This window comes from Schistocerca americana, chromosome 2 (assembly GCF_021461395.2).
Source record: "Schistocerca americana isolate TAMUIC-IGC-003095 chromosome 2, iqSchAmer2.1, whole genome shotgun sequence".
Lineage (NCBI taxonomy): Eukaryota > Metazoa > Arthropoda > Insecta > Orthoptera > Acrididae > Schistocerca > Schistocerca americana.
In genome coordinates this window covers 435,515,185-435,524,580 of record NC_060120.1, presented here as the reverse complement: position 1 = coordinate 435,524,580, position 9,396 = coordinate 435,515,185, and positions in this window count along the sequence as shown.

Below are 9,396 nucleotides of genomic sequence, written 5' to 3'. Positions count from 1 at the left end.
GATAACTCTTTCATCGTGCTGGTAGGAGTGCGCAAGCCTGTCATCTTCCAGCAGAATAACTCCTTGACACCTGTACTGCAGGATGGAGACAAGAAGGCAGCAGCTCCATTATGCTTTGGGAAGATTCGCATGGGCATTCATGGGCCCACAGGTCATCATGCAAGGCACCATGATGGCCAATGAGTACCATACACTGGTTGCAGACCACATACACCTTTTCAGGATGATCGTGTTTCCCAAGAGCAGTGGCATTTTTCTACAAGGTAATGTGCAGTACCACAAGTCCAGGAGCAGGATGGAGTGGTTCGAGGAATACAGTGGCGAGTTCCATTGGATGTTTTCACCCCTGAACTTGCCAGATTTGAAGAGCTCATTGCCCTCCTCCCCAGAATGTACAGGAATTAGGTGCCTTGTGGGTGTAGATGTGGTGCCAACACTCTCCTGCGACCTACCAAGGCCTCATTTGCTTCCATACCACCATGCATCACCGCTGTTATTCATACCAATTAGGTAGGTGGCCATAACGTACTGGTTGATCAGGGATATATCATTTCCTTGGGGAATGCCATATATACTTCTGTTTTACTCTTTTGCTGTCAATCGGTTACTACAAACTTTGACCTTACTGACAGGAAGTCATGAATCCAGTCACATAACTGAGATGATAAGCCATAGACATGCAATTTGGTTATATCACTCATGAAGAACAATATAAAAAAAAAAGCTTTCTGTAAATCTTCACTAAATTTGATATCCCCTGTTGATACCACTCATTACCTCACGGGAATAAAAAAGCTAGTTACTTTGAGCAAGAATGATATTTTCTAAATCCTTGCTGACTATGTGGCAGTTGATTGTTTCCTTCGATGTAATTCATAATAATCAAACGAAGTATATGTTCCCGAATCCTACTGTAAATTGACATTAGTGATATGGATCTGTAATTCAGTGGATTTCTACTATTTCCTTTCTTGAGACTTGGTATAACATGTGGAACTTTCCAATCTTTAGGTATGGATCTTTTGTCAAGTGAGGAGTTGTATGATTGCTAAATATGGAGCTAAAACATCAGCATCACCTTAAAGGAACCTAACCGGTATGCAATCTGGGCCAGAAGAGTTGCCTTTATCTACTTCAAAGTCACTCCTGTCTGCTATAGTTCTTAATTCAAATTCTGGAATATTCACTTCACCTTTCTTGGTGGAGGAAGTTTTGAAAACTGTGTTTAGTAACTATGCTTTTGTGGTGCTGTTATTGGTGCTAATACAGTTGCTATCACACAGTGAAGTTATTGATTGTATCTTGCTGCTGGTGTACTTAACATATAATCAGAAACTTCTTGGATTTTCTGTCAGTTTTCAAAACGAGATTCAATGTGGAAACTACAAAAAGCATCTTGCATTGAAATCTGTGCTAAATTTCAAGCTTCTGTGAAACTTTGCCAATCACAGGGACTTTCTGCTGCAACAGTATTCTGACCTTTTTCTTGTGCCCTGGGGGATCAATTCCATCTCATCAATTTATTTGGTGTTAAACTCTATATCGTTGTAAATAATATTTCTTTGAATTTACGTCTGGTCTACACTTACATAGTTAGTTTGGGTGAAATGGTGACAGTCTCTTAGGAAGGCATCAACCAAATTTTTATTGTCTTGCTACAATGACCTTGTGGACTCTTAACACTTGTAAAGTCATCATGATCTCTATTTTTTCAGGTTTATTTGTTTCTAAGAGGTCAAGTATGTTTTTGCAACCAATTACACTTAGAGTTGGTTTCTGAACTAACTGCTCAAAATATGTTTTGGAGAAAACATTTAGGACAATTTCTAAGGATTTTTATACAGCCAGATTTTAATGTGTATATTGGTCAACACAACAAGGGTAGATTGAAATCACTACTGACTGTAACTGCATGAGGAGGGCACCTGTTTGAGAAGATGCTCACGTATTCTTTGAACCTTTGTCACCTGAGTGAGGGGTCAGTGAAAGGACCAATTTTTAATTTATGCAGTTAGTGAAGTATAACCATTACCCACACTAACTCACAGGAATTATCTACTTTAATTTCACCACAAGATAAACTACTTCTAGCAGCAACAAATATGCCAACACCAATTGTATTTAATCTTTCTGAACACAGTAAGGTACTTTGTAAAAATGTCAGCTGAAATTATCTCTAGCTTTAGGCAGCTTTCAATACTATAAAGATTTGACCTTGAGTACTTTCTATTAGCTCTTAGAGCTCTTGTTCTTCTCCAACAAAACTATAACAATTTACCACCATAATATCTGTGGTTTCTAGGTTTATCACCTTCCTATGCTTGATCTGCACTCTTTGAGATGGAAGGCTTTCTTGCTCTTTCTCTAGACTCTCCAATCTAAAAAAACTGCTCAGTCCACTCGAAACAGACACTACTTTGCATGTAGCTGTCTTCTGTGTGTAATAGACCCCTTAAATATTAAGCATAAGCCAATACTCCACCACCCTATGGCACAAGTGAAGGAATCTGCAGCCTGCACGGTCACAGAATAGAATGTAGGCCAATGTATCATTTTAATGCAGTTGTCAGCACAACATACAGTCTCATCAAGTATCATTTACCAATGTTCATCTTCAGTGCCTTACATTCTGTACAATGGAGGTCATTGTGATAGTCCTGTTGCATGAGGTGAATTCTACATGTGTGTTCATAACAACAATGTGTGTTCATAACAACGGTAATGAACATCTCCAATCCTATACTTAAAACAGTTGCTGTTTTTCTTGACAGTTCCTGTTGTAATGATGCACTGTGAAATACTGGAGTCATAATGATAAAATTGTGCCTCATTTGGCAATTTATGATTCATGTTTTTCATCCTTCGTGGTTCAAAAGCTTCAGTAAATATTTTCCAGTTGCTTGGAATGCTTCATTGTCTCAGCAATCTATTTATTTAGTTTATTATGAGGTTCAGTTGATTTCAGTAGCAGTAGAATTGCTGGGATATGGAACGAGTCAGTGTTTTTTTAATAATGTTGTACATAATTTGTGTTAATGATTTTTTGTAAAATTTAACAACAAAAAATCCAGGATGGAGTGCGACAGTATTATGAAAAGGAAAGTTGCCACTCTTCATATAGTGGATATGCTGAGACGCACATAGGCACAACAAAAAGACTGTCACACACACACACACACACACACACACACACACACACACACACACACATTCATGCAAACGCAACTCACACACACATGACTGCAGTCTCATGCAATTGTAGCCACATTGGCAGTGTATGAAGGTATCTTTGAAATTGCTCGGAAAGTGATTAAACTAATAAGACCCTGCAAAACAAACTCAGTAGGCATACTGCACATTTACAAGTAACATATGAATGTACTGAATATGAAACCACATACCTGCTGTTACCAGAATCAAACTGTGCTTCCACGTAATGGTGAACCAACAATATTCCCCTCTTCTCTACTCAACTGCCAGTCATTTTATTATTCAGATCCAGGTATAGTTCCCTTATCAGTGGAAGTACTCTTTTAAATGTTTGTTGTGTGTCTGAAAGCTGGTTGGTTTCAGATCTCGAATCTAGTCTATCCTCTGCACGTTTCTTCATTGCTGCATAACTACTACAACCTACATCCAATTGAATCTGCTATCTGTAGTCAATCCTTGGCCTCCTTCTATAATTTTCTCCCTCTCCACCATTGTCTAATTATCTATCCCTTGACATCCCAGAGCATGTCTTATCAACTGATACCTTCTTTTAGTTAAATTGTACCATAATTTTTCCTCCAGTTTGATTCAGTATCCAGTCTGCAAATTTCAAAAGGGTCTATTCGCTTTTTGTTTTTATGTGTATCATCCAGATTATGGTCTAGTGGTTAGCATCACTGCCTCTAGACTGCAGGATTCTGGGTTTGGGTCCAGGGCGGGTCAGAGATTTTCTTCAGTTGCGGAATGGGCGTTTTCTGTTGTCCTAATCCTTCCATCTCATCATCCTCAACACACAAGTTGCTGAAGTGGTGACAAATAGAACGACTTGCACCAGGCATTTGAACAACCTCGGATTGTGTCTCTCTGTCAATAAAACCTTATCATCCCATCATTTCTTTACTGGTTATCATCCTTGGTTGACTTCAATTTAAGTTTACAGTTTTACTCAGATAGTTTTGTGTTGCATACATCATTATTATGATTGATTATAATTATGTGGAACAAGTTATCTACACACTTAAATTTACATTTTTCAGTAGGTGGCAGATATTTGTTGAGAATCATGTAGCATACTGCTATGTTTTATGAAAATGTTTATTATTGCTCCTAGTTCTGATTGTTACTAATCATCGTTGGGGCAGTAAGTTTTTCAGTTGCAGCTTCTGTGTGGATACAAGATAATTGTTGAGCACCCTACGTACTTGAGTGCACACACATGCACATGCATGTGCGCGCACACACACACACACACACACACACACACACACACACACACTGTTTTCTGCTTCACACTGTATGACATTAAAAGCACAAATTGAAAAAGTTAAAAAAAAGATATTCATTCGTATGATAAAAAAATAGAGGAGAGAGAGTGTCACAGATGTGATAAGTGAGTTCATGTTTTTCATTGCTGTGAAATGTTTTCATAAAATATCAATCACTAAGTTTCTCTTCCGAATGCCAAAATATTTCTTCGACTCCCACTTACATAGGGAGAAGTTACCATCATAATAAAATAAGAGAAATCTGAACTAACATGAAAAGATTCAGCTGTTCATTTTTTTCCTTGTACAAGAGTGGAATTGTCAAGGAACAGTCTTTTAGTGACCATTTATGGTCACACAGGGGTTATACCATATTAAGTCAACACACGATCCAAATCCCATCGTCTCAGATTTTGTTGAAATATGGCGCAGGTGTAGTGTTGGTATAGACTTAGAGAATTATGAAATTTTACTGAGATATGTCAACTCATTTCTGAATTACAGAGCCATAAAGTTGTAAGTTGCCCCACAAACAGAGAACAGCAGGTTTTAGATTTGCTGTAGAAGCTTTTCCAATTGAGCTACAGACCTGAGATGTATAATGTTTAACAGCATTTTTCACACCCTTTCCTATGGTATACAATAATATATAGATTAATATAAGAAAATTCTTTTCAAAACTAAATTTAAAATTTTCATTTTTTTTCAAGAAGTACTTATTTTATAATTTCCAAATTTATTCCATGCATAGCTAGTATTGTTGTAGATCACAGGCCAAAATATAAATTTGAGATGATAATTTCTTCATTGTTATTGTTGTTGTGGCCATCAGTCCAGAGACTAGTTTGATGCAGCTCTCCGTGCTACTGCATCCTGTGCAAGCCTCTTAATCTCTGAATAACTACTGCAACCTACATCCTTCTGAATTTGCTTAATGCATTCATCTCTTGGTCTCCCTCTATGATTTTTATCCTCCACGCTTCCCTCCAATACTAAATTGGTGATCCCTTGATGCCTCAGAATGTGTCCTATCAACCGATCCCTTCTTCTAGTCATATTGTGCCACAAATTCCTCTTCTTCCCAATTCTTTTCAGTAGCTCCTCATTAGTTACATGATATACCTCTATAACCTTCAGTATTCTTCTGTAGCACCACATTTCGAAAGCCTCTAGTCTCCTCTTGTCTAAGCAATTTATCATCCATGTTTCACATCCATACATGGCTATGCTTCCTGCAAATACTTTCAGAAAAAGCTTCCTGATGCTTAAATCTATACTAGATGTTAGCAAATTTCTTTTCTTCAGAAACACTTTCCTTGCCATAACCAGTCTACATTTTATATCCTCTCTACTTTGACCATCATCAGTTATTTTGCTCCCCAAATAGCAAAACTCATCTACTACTTTAAGTTTCTCATTTCCTAATCTAATTCCCTCTAATTTGTCTGAATTCCATTATCCTCATTTTGCTTTTGTTGATGATTATCTTATATTCTCCTTTCAAAACACTGTCCATTCTGTTCAGCTGCTCTTCCAGGTTCTTTGTGGTCTTTGACAGAATTACAAGGTTGTTGGCAAACCTCAAAGTTTTTATTTTTTCTCCATGGAGTTTAATTCCTACATCAAATTTTTCTTTTGTTTCCTTTACTTCATGCTCAATATACAGATTGAATAACTGTGGGGATAGGCTACAAAGCTGTCTCACTCCCTTCTCAACCATTGACCCTTACTACTGCCACCTGGTTTCTACAAATTGTAAATATCCTTTCGCTTCTACAAATGCTATAAATGTTGGTTTGCCTTTCCTTAACCTGTCTTCTAAGATAAGTCACAGGGCCAATATTGCCTCACATGTCCCAACATTTCTAGGGAATCCAAACTGATCTTCCCTGAGGTCAGCTTCTACCAGTTTTTCCACTCATCTGTAAGAATTTGTGTTAGAATTTTGCAATCGTGACTTATTAAACTGATAGTTCCGTAATTTTCACATCTGTCAATACCTGCTTTCTTTCGGATTGGAAATATTATGTTCTTCTTGAAGTCTAAGGGTATTTCACCTGCCTAATACATCCTGCTCACCAAATGGAAGAGTTTTGTCATGGCTGGCTGTTCCAAGGATATCAGTAGTTCTAATGGAATGTTGTCTACTCTCGGAGTTTGGTTTCGACTTTGGTCTTCCAGTGCTCTGTCAAATTCTTCACACGGTATCATATCTCCCATTTCATCTTCATAGTATTGCCCTCAAGTACCTTGCCCTTGTATAGACCCTCTGTATACTCCTTCCACCTTTCTGCTTTCACTCCCTTGCTTAGGACTGGTTTTCCATCTGAGCTCTCGGTATGACAGCTGGTTCTCTTTTCTCCAAAGGTCTCTTTAATTTTCCTTTGGGCAGTGTCTATCTTACCCCTAATGATATATGCTTCTACATCCTTACACTTCATTAGTAAAATAAATAAATAAGTAAATAAATAAATAAATAAATAAATGAAGACCGAAGCTCTTTTTACAATAATGTGACTGTTTACTCATGTTAATTGTTACAACAATACTCTTTGCCTTAGAGTGAGTGGAGCTGTTCCTGAGTGGATGTGTTCTGAGTTGGTTGTGTGTAATAAGTTAGTTACTTATGAACTGGTATTAAAGATTAATTATTCTTATGCCAAGTATTTCGTGCTTCCATAAAACAAGGTGTTATTGGAAGCTATAAAGTGATTTAAAATCAATCATGAAAACGTAAAGGTACTGCTAATTTTTAACGAATGATTTTCTATTTTAACATATGTGCATTTTAGTGTTTTTTTCCTCTCCAGATGTCCCTCAAGATGGAAACAGTCACATTGAGAATACAGTGTTGAGATCCATTACAGAAAACAAATCACTTTGTATAGACAGCAGAAAGCTCAGAAATCTCACATCATGGATGCTTGAATTGCATCCACAAATAGTCAGTGGTTCAAAAATCTGTGGTTAATGTGGGAAAAAATCATTATGTTAAAAAATGCACAGTTCCCAAGTGACAAAAATGTTGAATACAATCATTCTCACTCAGAAACATTCCTCCATAGTGATACGGAATTTATAACTACTTCAGAAGTTGTCCAGTCACTTAATATATCTCTTGAGCAGTTGGGCGAGTCTCCCATTGCAAAGACAAAATGAATTACAAGAAGTTTTACACATTGAAAGTAAGAAAAATTTCCACAACTACAAAGTGTTAACTTTTTTCTGCTTCTGCTGAAAGTTTGTCATCAGAAAAAAATAGTGATGTTGAGAAATGTGAAGTTGTAAAAAGAATTTGAATAGTAAGTTTTCCCATTGTATGGTAGGACAAAAAGACTAATGCTTCTATCATGTTTACCAGATAATTGAATCATTATGAAGGTAATGTGTGAATTTAATCTGCTGAACTATATGGCCAGGCAGTCATAAGTAATTCTTAAAGAAAAAGACTTTTTGGAGGGTCCAATTTTAAAACTAGGGAAAAGCTTTCCAATAGAGACAATGGGAATTGTATATTTATTTTATGAAGATGATTTAGTTAGTACGACAGTGACAGATATTAAAGACTATGTAACAGTTACTGAATCAGATGGAAGTTAATCTAAGATTTTAAAAAGATTCATAGTCCATAACTGCAAAGAAGCATACAAAAATTTTAAAGAAAATTTTTTCAGCATAAAAATAGGTTTCTCTAAGTTCGCTGAATTGAGATCTAAACATTGTATTGTAGATGGTCAAAGTGACACAAACTATTTGTGTGAGCACAAATCACCAAAACGTGAAACTAATGATAGAAAATACTAAATTGAAAACTATAACAAAGGTAAAATTTGAGATTACAGGTAATGCCTCACAAAAGAGCTTTGTAACCCATCATCTATCAATTGCATCAGTGGGAACAGTGCCTACTGTCAGGTGGAACTGAGATGCATAAAATTTTGGAAGAACCTTTGTTGAAAATTCAATTAAAAAAGTACAATTTCACCAGTGTGTTTCAGTTGACCTTTGTAATCTAGAGACTTTGGAGATATATTCAGAGGTGTTTATTGATTTATTCTGCAGCAAATTGTCCTCTTTGGTTCAGCATAACTCCACTGCCATGCAGCAGGGATATTTTCTTAACTGCACAAAATAAAACTGGAAGGAATCAGAATTCATTGTCCTGTGTGATTTTTCTGGTAATTTGATTTATTCTGCAGCAAGTTGTCCTCTTTGGTTCAGCATAACTTCATTGCCAAGCAGCAGGTATATTTTCTAACCGCACAAAATAAAATCCGAAAGAATCAGAATTCGTTGTTCTGTGTGATTTTTCTGATAATTACAGTGGAGTTCTGCAAGATGAACATAGAGTTACCACTGGACAACACTCCATCCCTTTGTTATATATTTCAAAGAGGAAAACAAAGTTGAACATCTTAGTTATGGGCGTATGGCATCATTGGTCGGGAGGCCCCATCCGGTTAAGTTCGGCTGCCAAGTGCAAGTCTTATTTCAGTCAATGCCACATTGGTCGACTTGTGCACCGGTGATGAGGATTAAAGAATGTTTTAAAATACAAAAACAAGTACCCGTAGCAGTGTCAGTATATATTGAAAGACCCAATTTTTCAGGTAGCTAATACATGTCATCAACTCACCGCTTCACAGCATTAGTGTATGTTTATACACTGAAGATCCAAAGAAACTGGTACACCTGCGTAATATTGTGTAGGGCCCCTGTGAGCACGCAGAAGTGCCGCAAGATGGCATGGCATGGACTTGACTAATATCTGAGGTAGTGCTGGAGGGAACTGACACCATGAATCCTGTAGGGCTGTCCATAAATTCCTTAGAGTATAAGGGGGTGGAGATCTCTTCTGAACAGCACATTGCAAGGCATCCCAGATATGCTCAGTAATGTTCATGTCTGGAGAGTTTTATCA